Here is a 17062-nt window from a genome sequence, read left to right as displayed (position 1 = left end):
CCGCTTGGTGCCGCCTCTCAGCAGGAACCACACGCGGGGCAGAGCCAGGCACCCTGCTGGCATTGGCACCTCACAAGGTCAAGCTCTAAGGTGGCACAAACTGGTCCCCTGAGTGTGGGTCTAGGGCGGTGGCATGAAGGCAAGACCCTGTCCTCTCAGATGCAGCCCCAAGGTCCTAAGGAGACATATTCTCAGGGTCACCCACACTACGGCAGCATCCCTGGCCCCAGTTTATGTGAGGACAGGACTTTGCCACAACTTCAAGGGTCCTGTCCGCTAAAGCACTGGGGGGGGGGTCCCCCATGTCTGATCCACACCAGGCCAAACCTCCCAAAGTGGGGAGAAACCATGCCCCCTTCATCCTGAGGCCCTCCAGGTTCTCCTCCCACGGCGTGTGCACAACTCGTGAACAAGCACATGCACACACACTTATGCGCACGCAGTTTGTGTGCATGTCTACACACACAGCACACACATGTGCTTCTGTGCGCATGTACAAGACAGCACAAGCCAGACTCATCTGAAGAAGCATCCCACCGCCTAAGTGAGGAGAACTTTTTGCAGAACCATAGAGGCCGTGTTGCCACTGTGGCGAATGAAAGGGCTCACTCCCCACAAAGGTGGATGTGAGACTCCCCCGGCTGTCTGGGCCTGTTATTTTTCTCCTTAAAGACTTTAGATGCAGCTATCTGGCAAAGCCCGCCAGAGAATGAAGCCCATACTAAGGAAATGAGGAAATACATATCAGGTGAGTGCCTGGATCTAACTGTGCCTGAAGTCACATATATCCCTGGAGTTTTCAGTTTAAACACGTATCTCCCCACTTTTTGCTTAAGCCCTTATGCCTTGAACTCCTGCCACGGAGATGCACAGCAATCCTGCCTCACACATTTGGATGCTCACCCTGGCCTCCTCCCTCTGACGGCTGCTCGAGGTCACGCGCTGCACGTGAACGACCACAGACACCAAAGCCAGAGGAGCCTTCAGAGATCAGCATTTCACCTCCTTGCTCAGAAGTCTTCCCTGTGGCCCAGAGAAGGAGAAGGAATCATCCAAGGCCACACAGTGACCTTGAACCCCACTGATTTTCCACTTTTATTGCATAGCTCTGGGTTTTGTTGGAATTTTCTACTGTGGGCAATAGCCTTGAGGATAAAAGATTATGCAGAGTTGCCTAGGAAGCGTGTTTAAAATGCAAGTGCTTGATCCCCATCCCTGGTGATTTGGGTCAAGGGCTCTGGGAGCCCAAGAGCGGCCTGCATCCAGCTGCCCGAGCGTTGTCGGCCAGAAACAGAAATGACTGGACTCGATGACTCGGGTGCCTTCCACCCTGATTTCTATGACCACCCCCACCCCGGCCTCCGGAGCCTCCCGGCTCGGCCCAGGCATGACCCACATGACCCTGCAGCTCACTGGGACTCTGGCACCAGGTTTGCCGCTCTAGGCACACATTCCCCATCAGTACTCATGACACCCCCGTGAGGAGAGTTTGAGCCCCCCTTTCTAGTTGAGAAAGCTGAGATTCAGAGCATGTGTGTGAAGCCAGGGCCTCACAAAGACAGGAAGCAAGCATTTGGGTCCCCAGAGAAGGTCTTCTGGCCAAGGTCACATTGAAGCCATCCGTTGGGGCGGAATAGTCCTTGGGCTTGAGTATCCTGTTTACCCTTCAGCCTCTGCTGTTTGAGTTGGTTGTAACGCCTGGTGCACTGGCCCCTGTCAACCTGGCACCAGCACAGGAAACGCAGGTGGATGCCCACATGGCAACAGATGCACTGGCAGAGAGCTCAGGGGCACCTGAGTCTGTCTCCTCCGCTCCCCGACCGGAAACTCGGCAAGGACCCACAGGCCTGCTGTTCACGCGAACATGGCCCAGGGAGAGGGCGGGATGAGCTGGGGCACTCTCCTCCCTCATTCTGGCCCTGGTTCTGCCCTTGGAGCACAGAGCAGGAAGAGGGCGGCAGCCTAGGTCCTCAAGCCTGGACTGAGACCCGGAGAACCCGGGCAAGTAGAGTCGTGCTGGGTGACCTTGGACCAGTCATCAGTCGCCCTTGCTGGCTGCCTGGCACTCAGTTCTGCAAACATATGAGGCATGAGTTTGCATGAGAACGGAGCTGAGGGCTGTGCTGCAATCTTGTGGAGAGAGTTTTTCCTACCCCAGGAACACAGCCCAGGGAGCGGAGCGTGATGTGGTGACCTTAGACCTCGTATGAGTCCCAGGCCTCAGTTGCTCCATCTGTAACATGGGGCAAACACTCCTGTGCCTGGATCCCAGCGCCCAAATGGAAATCAAAGGGTGCCCAGGGGGCTCTGAGGGTGTTGGGTTTGCATCTAGTCTCTCTGCCTGACNTGGACCAGTCATCAGTCGCCCTTGCTGGCTGCCTGGCACTCAGTTCTGCAAACATATGAGGCATGAGTTTGCATGAGAACGGAGCTGAGGGCTGTGCTGCAATCTTGTGGAGAGAGTTTTTCCTACCCCAGGAACACAGCCCAGGGAGTGGAGCGTGATGTGGTGACCTTAGACCTCGTATGAGTCCCAGGCCTCAGTTGCTCCATCTGTAACATGGGGCAAACACTCCTGTGCCTGGATCCCAGCACCCAAATGGAAATCAAAGGGTGCCCAGGGGGCTCTGAGGGTGTTGGGTTTGCATCCAGTCTCTCTGCCTGACGTTGGCTGCGTAAGCTGTATGAGGTGGTATCTCCCTGACCCTCAGGCTCCTTCTCTGTGAAATGGGATGTTGCCAGAAGGAGGTGGGATAATGCGTGTGAAGGGTTAGCACGTGGTCGGCCCTGGGTACGTGGCAACAGCGATGAGGAGGATTATAATCATTGTTGGTTTCTGGTCCCTTCACTTCTCTCCACCCGTTTTCCCATCGATATGTGAAGATAAATGAGACAACGCATCCAATATGCTTAATGCTCCATTACCCGCAACTACGCTTCTTTTGTGGGCAGTGAGGAGCTGATGTGCCGAAAGGGGTTCGGGCCTTCAGGATACCAGTGTCCACCAGTTCTGGCTTCGTGAGCTACTGGTGTATGACCCTTGGCAGGTGCATGTCCTTACTGAGCTTCACTTTCCTCTCCTGGGCCAAGGTAGAGAAGTCTGGTCACTGTGGTCTCACTCGTGACTGTGATTGATCACAGGGACCAATTGGACGGCACATTCTGCTGAGAAGCCCTCTGAGGCCGCTCCTGGAGGGAACATTTGATTAGTGATGTCTGTCACGAGTGCTGGATGGGAGAGTCCAGCACCTCAGTTGGCCAGTGCTGGGCTAGGTGATGTCCCGGGGTCCCTGCTTGGTGATGGGCACAGCTATGCCGCAGGTCGGCAGAAGTGGGACCGAGGTGCAGGGGGACGGAGGAGGAGACTCCAGGCTGGACTCCAGTCCTGGCCCTGCTAATCACCTGCTTTGTGACTCCGAGCAGGGCACTCATTTTCGCGCTGGGACTCAGTTTTCTGAGCACTACATAAAGGGAGCCCACAGGACGAGGTTCCCCCCCTGGACAGCAGAGCTCTCGGGGCTCTGAGGGGTAAAGGGTAAAGGGTAAAGAGCATCTGGGGGCTGCTTGCTACATCCCCACCAGCCAGAGTGGCCTCTGCTCTTGCTCTGGGCAAGAATCCCTCCAGCTCCTGGGGTACAACCCCTCTCTGAGGCCAGGGGCCACAGGGCATCATTAGGGCCTAGCACACAGCACACACCCAATAAATACTTCTTACAGCCTGTAGAAGGATTTTTCCTTATTGCTAATTAATTTTAAATGGACACATTTTTAAATCTGTGCATTTTATAAACCTGGTCTTGGCGTCAGCCTTAGATATGTGTCCCAACCTTTCCCTTTGCCAGCTGTGTGACCACAGGCAAGTGTCCTAACCTCTCTGAACCTCTGGGGGCTTTTTTCCAGTTGTTTTACCATAAAATGAGAATAGAATGGTTTCTAGAGCTGCAGTGGGAACAAAATGAGGACAGGTCTGCGGAGCACCCGAGAGCATGGGCTTGGCCGGCCAGGAGGCTTCCACCCCCTGCTGTGTGGCCTCGGGGATCCCTGGCCTCGAGGAGCCTGTTGCTTCTCTGCTCTGGGCACTAGGGCCAGGCCCAGCGCTCCTCCAGTTTGCTGTGACATGTGACAAGAGGATATGGGTCTGGGGGTTGGCACAACGCTGGGCTGTGTCAGTGCCCCGTCCGCCCAAACACCCCCCAAACTCTCCAGGACAAGGGTGTCTGTGTGGGGGGCGAGAAGGGTCTTTGGTGGTGGGAAGAGGTTGGTACTTTCAGCAGCCATTCGAGGTCCAGGCCGGCTCTTCTGAGTAACCCTGGAGACAGGAAGTGATAGCCCCTGCTTGTCTCAGCCTTCTTTCCTCTCCAGGGTATAGGCAATGGCCTTGAACGGAAGGTATTTGCCTTTCAGGGACAAAGGCCCTGGCTATGAGGGTCGTGGGATGAATTTCTCATTGAAAATCTCCAGTGAGGCATTAAGGATTAGCTCTTTCGGCGTGGACGCACTAATCTCAGTGTGACAGCAGGTGTGACAATAACACCCCAACCGTGGAGGCTTCCTGGTCCCACTGACACAGCCCTTGTGCTCTGAGCTGGCATCTTTTTTCCAACATGGCTCAGCTCCCTGGGGAGAAATGTCCTAGAAGGTCATGCAGCCTCTGGAGACCAGAGAAGGAGGGAGGTGGGCTGAGGTCACTTACACGGTGGAGGCAGGGCCGGGCGAGCCCCTGCCCAGGGCTCCCTCACTCCCACCCCTTCCCAGTAGATGACAGAATCTACAGATACACACCCACTCCCGCCCACCAAAGGAAATTTCCTCATTTTACTATAAAAAAAGGCTGAAAGACTTCTATTTTCTTCTTTTCAATCCACAATTCATTCAATTTATAATAGAATAGGTCCCAGTTTCTCACCACAGAACTGCCTACTCAGGAATTCTTGGAAAATAAGGAAGATCAAAGTAACAAATGGTTTAAAATATACTGTCATTTTTATGGCTGCTGAATAGAACAATTAATAACATTACAGTGTGAAGACATTTCATTGGGCTTCCAGAAATTCTGACACTGCCATTTTTCTTTTCTGACTTGGGAGGGGATGCAAATTGTTTTTTCAGCTCTCAAACATCCTCCTAAGCCCTGGGCTCCGTCTGGAACACCTGTTGGGTTACGTTGCTCCCCAGGCCCTGGCCCCTAGAAAACGAGGACCTACTGCTCCTGGGCTGACTGATGGACAGGGGTCTTGTGCCCCACCCCGCCCCTAGGCTGGGGGCTTCTTCTTCCTGTTCTATGGAATGCTCCCTAAGCACCTGGCCCAAGTTTCCTAGAGAAAAATTCAAAATAAGATTGGAAGGGTCTGGCTCCTTCCCTGAGTCCCTGAAAGTCTGGGCACCTGTTTTTTTTTCACCTTGGGTCACCCAGGGCTGGCACAGGGCTTAGTCTAGACTAGGAATCAAATGATGTTTGTGGGATGACAGAAGGGAGAGAGGAGAGGGGACGGGAGAGGGAGGCCAGCTATGTCCCACCAGGCCATAAATGTCTGAGGTCCCAGTGCCCAGTGCAGGACCTGGTGGGGCTAACTGGCGTGGACTGACTCCCTGACCAGATGAGGTCAGAAGCGCCTGGATTTGAGTGAGCTCTGACTCCCTCCTGGTCTAGCGGACCCTCCCAGAATCGGACCTATTGTCTGTCTGCCCATGCGTAACCTTCCAGATTCCTGCTGGCTAGAGTGATCCGGGCCTATCTATCCATCCATTCATTTAACAAACGGAAATTGCTTTGTGCTGGAACCACTTGTCCATTTGATGATCATGTATTGGGCACCTGCTAGTTGCCATTCCCTGTGTTAGTGTCAAAGACCAATGGATCCCAGTCCTTGTCCCAGGATGGGCCACTCTCCAGGACAGTAGATGAGCCACAGCAACCAACTCGTGACCGGTGGAAAAGCATGGTGTCACCTTTTACTCTTGCAAACAACCAGAGATTGTTTAGTACTACTTTATTCCCACTATCCAGGCAAGGAAACTGAGGCACAGAGAGGTAAAATGAATCACCTGAGGCTACACACCTAATTAGTGGCTGAGCTGGAATCTGAACCTACAAAGCTTGGTCCCAGAGGTCATCCTCTGAGTGCCTCACATCACACTGTCATTGATATCCTAATAATGCCCAGTGCCCCATCCCACCCCCCGGACGGTGTGAGTCTCTCAAGGGTAGGAAGCCCCTCTGGACTGTCCATTCCCTTGGCGCCCCCCAGCCCTGGGCCTGTATCAGAGGAGCCCTCCACAACACTGTGCTGACTCAGGAACAGGAGCTAGCCCTTTCTCCTCCTCCAGCTCAGGGTTCCTTGAGGTTAGTGACCATGGTTCTGTCATCTTGGTGTCCCCAGGAGGCGGTCTAAGGACTAGCTTATGGTGGGTCTCAATAAACATTATATTGAATTAAAGTGAAAGGAGCAAGATAATTGACAGGCTGATCGGCTGGCTGAATAGATGGATATAGGGGACAAGACCAAGAATCCAGCAAGAAGAATCTGGAATCTACCCCCTTTCCTTCCTGTCTCCCTTCTTCCCTCCCTCTCTGCCTCCCTCTCTTTCTTTCTTCCTCCTTCCATCTATCCACTCATCTTATTATCCATCCATTTGTCACTTATCTGTGGCGCTTTTGTTCTGGCCCTGGCCCATCCAGGCTTTGGGTCCCTGTGCATCTACACTTGACCCTATCAGCAGTGGGTGGAGGCAAACATACACGCTGACAACGACTTTCCACAAAGCAGGTACATTCTTGAAAATGTGCTGTACGCTGAAAACCCCATGCAAATGGTCAGGACTTCCCCTCTTGCTGCTTCTGTTGCTGTCCCTGGCCAAGAGCCCACTGCAGATGAAAACTCTTCCAAACCACTGAATTGAGTTGGATCGAGCACTTAGGAACCTGAAAGAGCAAATGATATCACATTGTGGGTTAGGGGAAGACGGATAATACAAAATGCAAACATTGGCCACATTCCCAAACCTGGGGTAGGCACGAGTGTGTTTCTCTTGCAGGAGTTGTGGTAATTTCAGACCTCATTGCAAGTCCTGACCTCACTGCTTTCTAACTGCGTGACCTGGATGAGTTACATCCACCCTCTGAACTACCATTCCTCAGTTGTAAATAGGGGTCACAATAGTGCATTTGCTGAAGTTGGTGTCAGGATTAGATGAGATTTAACCCCAGAAAGCAGTAGCCCAGTGCCAGGCGCATAGTAGGTGCTCAGTGAAGAGAACCAGCTCAGCCGTGCCTTTCAAGGGAAGGATTAAGGGTGAGAAACAGGGTCTCTCTCCTGACCCTGCTGCTCACCAGCCATGTGGTTTTAGGCAAGGCAAGTCAGCTCTCTGATCCCCTCTCCCATCGGGTGCTGACCCTGGTGAGGGACAAGGGACACATTAAATAAAAAGAAGAATGCAAAGAGGCCTGGAGAGTTAGGGGCTGCCACTCAGTGAAGTGGGGACGAGAAGGTACAAAGAAGATAGCAGAGCTGCCTTTCCTCACGGGACTCGTGTTTTGTGGGATCTCCGCTCACCACCCTTTTCCGTTTCATGCGGACCACCCCCAGGCCTCCTCTCTCACCTCCAGGACCTGCCTTGCATCACCTCCCAGGCCCCGGAGCCACGTCTGAGGAAGTCGCACCCCATAAATCTCCCCCTCCCTCAGGGCACCTCCTCATTTTAAAAAAAACCTTTAAAAATGTTTTTACTTACAGTATGTTGGACACATTGTCTCATTGATCTTCTCATTAGTTTGCTTAGTTTGGCTTTTTTTGTTGTCATTTCTTAGGTTCAGTTGTTCATAGTTGTGAGTTTGTTGTCATTTCTTCTTCATAGTTTTGATCCTCTTCTTTTTCTTAAGTCTTTTTCTTTCAGATTTGCATAAATCAGATTCACGTCAAATGTAACCTGAATGTATTTGTTGCCTGAAGGAACAAACTTTGTGGAAGGGGTGTTTCCTGGGCGCCTTCCCCTGCAGACCCTGTGGTAGGTAGAGGCATCCCCAGGTTCGTGTTGCCGGACCAAGGACGCCCGGTGCTGTGGGCCCCGCAGAGACTTCGGGGAGAAGGCCAAGTTTGCTCCACGTCCCTCTCCTCTCGCTTCTTTGCCCCCCACATAGGCCATAGGCCCACACAGCACGAGGGAGGTATGGAGAGGCCTGAGCTCTGGGGCTGCTTTGTGCAGGGTGAAGGGCGATGCCACGGGACTGGGGCCCTCCCCTCCCAGCTGGTTCCCATGCCCCAGCCCTGGCACCTCCAGGCTGGGGTCTGTTGTCTATCATGTCCTGAGTTTCCCCACAAGGCAGGCTCAGAGGAGCAGAATCTGGTGAAGGGGCCCGGCTTTGGGCATTTCAGTTCCTTATGGCACCAGTGGGGAATTGAAGCCAGAGCAGCATGGGCGACTCAGCAAGGAAAGGCCTAGCAGTTGTAGGGGCCAGGACGAGAATCTAAGGTTTCCTGTGTCTGAGATTCCCTGAAGCCCCAGACGCCACCCACCTCTTGCTCTCTGCCGGAAGACCTGGGTTTGAATCTCGCTCTGCCTCCTTGTAGCTGCGCAGAAATGAGCCAGCAGGTCGCCTCTCTGAGCTCCAGTTTCCTCATCTGGAAAACAAGAATGATAAGTTACCTCCTCGAGTGCATGTGAGGACCGCATGAACTGATCCATGGAAGGGACGCGGCCCAGGACTGGACAGAGAATTAGAGCAAACAGCTAACGTCTATGCACTATGACAGTGTTAATGCTTGTCCTATTTTCACCTGGGGAGACTGAGGCACAGAGAGGCTAAGTATCCTCACGGGCTGAAGAACTGGGACTTGAGCCCAAGCACTCTGACTCCCCAGCCACACACTTAGTCATATCCCTTCTCTGCGTCTCAGTCTCCCCGTGTTTCAAATGAAGCTAATGAAGGATGGCTTTAAAAATGAAATAGAATCATGAAAGCCACGTGCCCAGCACAATGCCTGGCTTTAAAAGACACTGCTTTATGCAAGTACCTTCCTATCCTGAGTCTAAGAAACATGGATGAGCAGGGTCACAGCTTCACCTGGTGGTGAACTCTGGGAACTGTGCCTGCACCAGTCAACCCTTACATTCTTGTCACTTCCGGTGGGGGCACAGGACGGGGATAGTGAGAGGCAGCTGAAGCTTAGGGTTTCCAGCCCCTATTACTGTGGGGACTCGTCTGTGGGGAGCAGGGGTGTAGTGGAGGGTCTCTAGGGTCCAAAGGGGCAGGATTCGAACTCGGGCCTACCTGACTCCACGGCCTGTGCCCTTTGCCGAAACGCCAAAGACATGCCACAGGAGCCCCACTCCCTGAAACACATCGCTGTATCAGGAGACTTTCGTGCAGAGAAACGGTTCAGGGCTTCAGTTACATGGGACCGGCAGGCCCAACCTTCCTGCTCGTTCCCCCAGTGGGGAGGGTCCTGCAGTTCCCAGGCAGACCCTAAAGTCTGCCTAAAGTGTACCTTACACACCGAAAAGGTGGCTTTGAGGCAAATTCCTCACACGAGAGGAAGGCAGGGTACAGAGGAGGGTGGATCGGGGGCGTGGGGCCAGCGGCGACTTCTCTAGCAGCACCCACTGCCTCTGGGTCCTGAACAGCCGAGAACCAGTCCTGCAGCCAGTTTTAGGCATCTTACTGAAATGCCATCCCTCTATTGGGTGATCTGTTCCTCTGTTTCAATGGTCCTCAAGATTACTCAGCCCCCAGACCAACTCTCTGAAGGGAGAGGGATGGGCCTGACCTGTCCCTTCCCTGTCAGAACACCTTGCCTTTGATTTGGTTCCTAGAGGCTTTTTTTGGGGGGCCCAATCAGCCCCCTCCCGGCACAACTGCAACAGGCTCCTTGGAAACCTGCTCCATCTAATCAGTTTTGAGCCTGTACAGACCCAAGTTCCAATGAAGGGACTATTCTTGCTCTGGCTGTGGGGGCTCTTGGAGAGTAAATGGAAGCGACGGTCCCTCGAGATGGGGTCGTAAAGTTCCTCAGTGACTCTCCAGGGTTTAAACATCCTTACTGTAGCCCTGGCAGGGGTCCCATGCTGACCCTACACATGGGAAGACCACTGGGCCTCTGCAACCAGTAGCAAAGGAGACATTAGAAGATGCCACCGTGAGAGAGACCTGCAGTGGCCACGATTTTTCCAGGAGCCCGTCTGGCCTCTGGTCTTGTCCCCCTCCATTTTCCTAACACTCATCATTGAGGGGAAGGCCTTTAGAGAGTGCGATATTTTAGGGATGAGAAAAGAGAGGCCCAGAGAGGAGGGGGCTGGTAGAAGGTCACCCAGAGAGTTGATGGCTGAACTGGGATTTGAACCCCAGTCTGAGGATGTCTAAGCCAGGGTTCTTCTTGGTCATCGTCTCCGGTTTTCGCCATAATCATGGAAAACTCCCAGGGAACCTGCAACAGACTCATGGATGAGTCAGGCCCTCCCTGGCTTCTCGGGAGACGGTAGACAACTCCTTCCGCTTGAGGTGGGACGGGCGTCCCATCTCTTCTTCTGCCTCCTGCCTGGGACTCAGTCTTGGTGAGAAACCCAGAGAGGGGCAGTGGCCCAAGGCAGGCCACAGTGACAGTCCAGAACAGCTCTCGCCCCCCCAATCCCCCGCACCCACCACAGGGGACATAGAGGATTTGGGAAATGGAATGGGAGCAGTAGGCCCTACTGGAAAACTTCTCACGACAGAGTAGTGGAATATCCCAGAAATCTCATCACAACGCTTTTCACCATAAAATGGGATTGCCTGGAAACAACCATAACATGAAGAACAACCTCACTTGAACATCAGAGAATGAGAGCAACTCGAAAAACCCAACGGTAACACCTTCACTATGGAATGAGTGTTCTATCTACAACTGGCCACAGGCGTAAACTAATGGGGCTCAGGAACCCCATTATAGCAGTCTTCCCCAGGGGTGGGGCGTCGCAGGAGTTCCACAGCAGAGGTCATTGTCGGGGAGAAAATTTCAGCAATTTCACTAAAAAAGCAATCATTACAGAGTAATGGCAGACCTCTCAGGACCAACTCTGACCCTGGACAGCCAAGTGCTGGTGGGCACGGGAGGCTGTTGATCCCAAGGTCCCTGAAGGTCATTCTGTGGCACAAAGCACATTCCTCATAATTCCGGACTTCCCAAGAGTTGCGGGGCCAGGAGTGGCTGGCAGAAGCTCGGTGAGGCTTAGAAGAAGCTCAGAGGGGGAGGGTGCAGATGAAGCCGCCCTGGGCTGCTCCTTCAGCATTCCGGGACCCACCTGTATTGGATACCAAGAAACTAACTTGATGGTTTGCTTCATTTCAAACTCAAGGACAAAGGGGAATAAACCACTAGTTTTTGAGTTGTCGCTCTGTGCTGAACAAATACTTAGATATCTTCTTGGCTTATCATTATACTATATCTCACGCATGCCAAGATACCATTAAGATGCCCATTATTAATGTGCCGCTAGGAAATTTTTTTAATTGCCAATTAAACTATGGCATACCATTGAACATAAGACACATGTGAACTTCAGAAATGTTACAATGTAGGGAAAATGCATGTCTTAGAAGGGACAATCTAGAATAACTTTATATGAGAGTGATAATTATCCTCATCCAATAGATGAGAAAACTGAGGCGTGGAGAGGTAAGGCGGCTTGCCTAGGACTGCACAGTCAAGCCGCAGCCGGGTCTGCCTGCCTTCAAAACCACGGCACTGTGCCTGTCTCGATGGGATGGCTGTGGGCACATTGCCTGGCCGTGAAGACTCCAGCGAGTGGTGGGGCCACCGCTGAGCTAGTCCCAGGAGTGAGGATATGGCTAATCTCTGAAGATTCCTCAGGAGAGAGCCAGCTGCTCATACCTGAACGTCCAGGGTGTAATAATGTCCTCAGAGGATGGGGGTGATGAGCTCTCGGCATATGATTTTTTTGGCCATGACAACGGGCCTCTGCAGCAGGTACACCCACGAGCTTCAGTTTCCAGATGAGGACGCTGAGACTCAGAGGGGAGACTTGAGGTCTCCCAGAGATCAGCCTTGAATGCAGGCTGTTCCAACTTCAGAGCACGAGCCTCTAACCTAAGCTACTGAGATAATGGGGTGACGTTTCAACCCAGTCATACATGGGGTCCCGCAGAGTGACCAGAGGAGGTGCGGGGAAGCTGGGAATCAGTAGTCCACGTCACGCCAGGGGGGTTCAAACAAAACCCACTCATCAGGGAGGGCTTCTGGGCAGTTCCAGAAAAAAGCGGAGGAGAGTGAAGCTGCCTGGGTTGCAGAGGGTGGGGTTCGGGAGTCCTGTCCCTCTGGTCCCTCTCACTCTTGAGCTAGCCCTTAATTAATGAGGACAATAATGACAACTATGGTGATAACACACTATTAAAGGAACATGGAAACTATTATCACACTAGCAGCCAAGATTCTCTGAGCACTTGCCCTGTGCTGGGTGTCCTATGACCAAGCCCTTCATGTCCTTATTCTTGACCCCATTTTACAGATGAGGAAGCGGAAGCTTACTCGAGTTAGTGAACCAGTCTGAGAACACGTCAGTAATAAAAGGATGCTTCAGGACATAAACTCAGAGCCCGCAGGTGCATCTTCCACCGCGAGTTGTGAGTCCAGTAGGTTGGAGCAGGGATATGAGGAAACCTTCCAGGGGTCCGTGGAGGATTATTTATGGGAATTCACTTTCTGACTCTCAGTGTTCTGGCGCTCTCTTTGCAAGAACCTTTCAAAAGTGGCTTCTCCTTTTCCAGCCTCCCTTCCACAAATGTGCCTTCTCCCTCTTTATGACAGATGTTTCCCTCTTGGTCCCCAGTCCCGACTCAAGTGCATTGCCCCAGAGTGGTGACCTCCAGGGCTCTGAAGAAAGGGGCTGTGAGTGACCCTGGACCACCAGGGAGCCAGCCCGGTGGGTTTCACCTTGTTGCCGATGAAGGAGGAGTGTTACTCCTGCTACCGGTATTAACCTACTTGGAGTCACCGAGAAGCAGTTTTTGATAACACGTCACCACGTGAGTTGGGGCGTGTATATTGAAAGCAGTTGAAAGAACTGAGCAACACTGTTTTCATAAAACCCCTCCCATTCACATCTCCTTATCTGCTGAACAAATAAGCAGAAAAATTTTTATAGCACTTAGGTCTCTAAAAATGAAAACTAGATCTCTGACCCCAAAGGCCTTCTAGCACTGAGTAAATTAATTTGCAGATAAAAAAACTAATTGGAAAAAAACTCGTCTGTTTCATTAAAACATCTATTTCCAAATCAATATTACTTTGTTTTTCATTATCACTACAATTGTAATAGACCGTACATAATTGTTCATTGTAATAATAACAATCTGAAAGATTATTGTAAGTACTGAGTGCCTTGTGATCAAAGGAAATTTGGAAAATATAGTAATCAAAGTAAATGCTATTGATGCTTGCCTGCCCAACCTCCTCTCCTGTTCTTTTCCCGTTTGTTAGCTTTGCAAAATCTTTGCTGGTTTTTTAACTATTCTCTAACATACTGGCACTTCTCTTACCCCAGGGCCTTTGCACATGCTGTCCCTTCTGCCTGGGTGGCTCATGCCCTAGATAAATGATGGCTGCCTCTCTCGCCCCTTGCAGTCTTTACTCTAAGTCACCTCAGTGAGGCCTTCTCTGACCTCTGTACCCAAAATTCCTCCCCCTTCCTCTGAACCCTTCATTCTCCCTGCCTTGCCTCTTTGCCCTTGGCACCAATCTCTTCTTAGAAGGACACCAGTCATCTTGAATTAGGACTGACCCTCACGACCTCATTTTAACTCCTTTAAAAGCCCTATGTCCCAAACCGTCACATTCTGAGGTACTAGGTGTTAGGACTTCAACATATCACTATGGGGGAGGTGGTTGCATTCACCCACACATCTGGGAAGGTTCCCAGAGTCCCCCAGCTCTGTGCTTACAATGTGTGCACTTAATGTATCTAAACTCAACTTCAGTGAAGAAGATCTGAGAGGCACCTGATTTATAAAAATTCTATTACTCAGTGCACACAAAAAGGTTTGGGGTTCACTCAGCAGTGTTCTGACTGAAAGTCGTAGTGTGTCTCCTAAGGCTGCAGGCAGATGCCCCACACGGGTCCCTGATGCCTCGAACAGTCGGAGAAAGGGAGGGCATGCCCGCTTCCAAGTCCAGACTGTGGGGAAAAGCTGGCTGCAGTGGGGCTAGGATCTGAGCAGGGACAGGAGCTGGGAGACTTTCTGCTCCGGAAAACCAAGGAACGAGGTCCTGAGCCAGGACAATGACAACAAAACAGTGTGACTGGTCCCAGCAACTTGGGGTTGGAGGAGGGGGGCTGTGGCATGTCTGCACAAGGGATGAGTGCAGGTAGAGGGGGCACAGGGAGAGACTGGGTGGAGGGGGGTGTGCAGGAAGCCCCGGGAGCAGATGAATGCTCAGGCCAGTGGGTGATGTGCCGGCATTCGGGTGGGGCAGGGTGGGAAGAAGGGCCTGGCGGGGTCAGCTCTGGGCTCAGAACAAGGTCTCCTGAGAGCTGGGCTCCGAGGCTCCCCTAGGGCAACCGCCTGGCTTGTTTTTGTCAAGCCCAGGCCATGCCAGCTTCTGCATTTGTTGTTTTCAAGTCACCTTTTGCTCAGTTAGAACTCTCTCTTAGAGCTGTCTTGTGCCAGACTCCTGGAGTTCGGCAAATCCCTCAAAACACCTCGTAAGTCAGGCCCAGCGGAGTTCAAGGGCTGAGCACCAAATACCGGGGTCTTCTTAACCCAACTCTGTCACCTGCTTACCAGGTGCCGCTTGCTCCCTCCCAGCCTCAGTTTCTCTGAGGGCACAACTGGGAAGGCAGACTAAAGTGACGCTCCTCGGGCTTTCCCCCAATCTGCCTGTGATGCTTATTAAACCCAGTGTCCCGTTCCCCATCCCGAAGCTGCTGAGTCAGACACGCTGAGGAGTGGGGGTCTGGGCACCTGCATTTGACACGCTGCCCTGGGGATTCACCGGGCAGGGCCTGAGACCGGTGAGAAACTGGAAGGAGCTTCGGTGTGACCTCAGCAGATTTGGTCCTGACCCTGCCACACGGTCCTAGCCTGTGGCCCTGGGGTGGTCCCTTTGCCTCCTTGGGCCTCAGTTTCCCTATCTCTAAAATGGAAAAGGCTCTAAAGGATCTGCAAGGGGGTGGTAGGTTGTGTTCCTGAGCACCTGCCAGGTGCCAGCACCCCATGCCGGAGGGCTTTTAGGGTGACTGTGTCTAGAAAGATGCTCCTGAAAAAAAATCTTAATTGCGTAAAAGGGACTTCACCAGCTGCAGTGCTAAGCACCTCAGGAAAAAAAATCTTTTAAATATCCTCATACTCATCTATAATAATATATTACAAGCATAGTAATAATAAATTGTATTTATTATTTTATAACACATTATATTAGCATTGTTATATGAATATATGTATATGTATATATATATATATATATATATACACACTATATCATAGTTTTAATTATTATCCGTTTAAAAATAGGGCAATTGAAGTTCAGAGGGCTAAGGGCCTCACCAAGTCAAATTGGGGCCGAGATGGAATTCCGACTGAGATGGAATTTGAGTCCCCTTCTCCTGACTCTAGGATTCTTACCCTTTGATGGCATCCTGGTCCAAGAGTTGAGTGATGTCCAAAGCTGTCCTGCCGGCAGGGAACGCCGTCTGATTATTTTTAATATGAAGGGACTGGCCGTTTCCCTCCCTGTCCAGCAGGTGGGGCTGCCAGGCACCCTGAGGTGTGGGTAGGGCAGCGTCACTCTGAGTATCCAACACACGGCCAGGGGCCAGGCTTCCCCGAGTGTATAGGCCCTGGGCTTCGTTTCTAACTGAGGACACGCTCATAAAGAACTGATTTGGGAGCCTCCTTGCTCATTTTCTAAGCTGCTGCAGCATCTGGGCTTCCCCAGCCTGGACCTAAGGCTTGGGGTGCGTTGTATTCTGCAGAATCTCTGTGGCAACAGGAGCCTAGGTCTCACTCAGCCACACGTCCAGCCTCCACTTTACCCAGGAGGACACAGGTGAGGGTGGAAGACATTACTTATGCTCATCTGTGTTCCTGGTCTTTCTCCCCTTCCTGGGCATAGGAGGGGATCACACTCCCCACCCCCCAGGTCAGGCAGGGTCATGTGACCTACTTTGGCCAATGAAATGTGAGTGGAAGTGCCTTGCCTCTTTTCTTGTAGAAGCGCTGATGTGCCTGTGGGTGACTCTTGATGCTTTCTTTGCTCTGGGGACTAAACTGCTTTGGGGCCGAATTCGTCCAAGGGCTTCTCCCCTGTGAAACTTATGAATGGAAGCAATGCCGTGGGCAGTTGGAGTGTGGGCACCGGAGCGAAACGATGTGGTTCCAGCCTCAGCTCTGTCACTTGGCCGTGTGACTTTGGGCAAGCTGTGCATTTCTCCGTGCCTCGGTTTCCCCACGTGCAAAACAAGGACCATCCTGGTACCCGCCTCATGGAGCTCTCATGAGGTTAAACAAAATCAAGTTTCAAGTTTCAGTGTGGGGCTCAGCAGGCAGTAAGCGCCCAATTAACCTGGGTTCTCGGGAGGATGGGGCTGATGGCCATCTGTTTTCAGTCTGTCTTATGTTTCCCCTGGGACCTGAGAGCACACGCTGGGAGCACAGTGGAGAGAGGAAAGGGTGAGGGTGACTGACAGCTGAGAAAGGAGAGGGGACCCATGTCATCACGGCACACAGGAGCAAGGCTACAAGAAATCCCATTGGGCCCTGGCTGGTATTATAGCTCAGTGGATTGAGCACGAGCCTGTGAACCAGAGTATCACAGTTCGATTCCCAGACAGGGCACATGCCTGAGTTACACGCCAGTTCCCAGCAGGGGACACATGAGAAGCAACCATACATTGATATCTCTCTCCCTCTCTCCTTCCCTTCCCCTCTAAAGATAAATAAATAACATCTTTAAAAAAAAAAGAAATCCCATTGGCTGTGTGAATTCTGATGATTTTGAACTTGTAGTTTTGAATCCTGGCTCTCCCCATGTGCTAAGGCGTGGTGGGGGAAACAGAGGTACGAGGGATCTGCCAC

This window comes from Sturnira hondurensis, unplaced genomic scaffold (genome assembly GCF_014824575.4).
Source record: "Sturnira hondurensis isolate 20B ecotype Veracruz unplaced genomic scaffold, ASM1482457v3 Scaffold0004136, whole genome shotgun sequence".
NCBI classification, from domain to species: Eukaryota; Metazoa; Chordata; class Mammalia; order Chiroptera; family Phyllostomidae; genus Sturnira; species Sturnira hondurensis.
Note: the sequence above shows the minus strand (reverse complement) of the source record.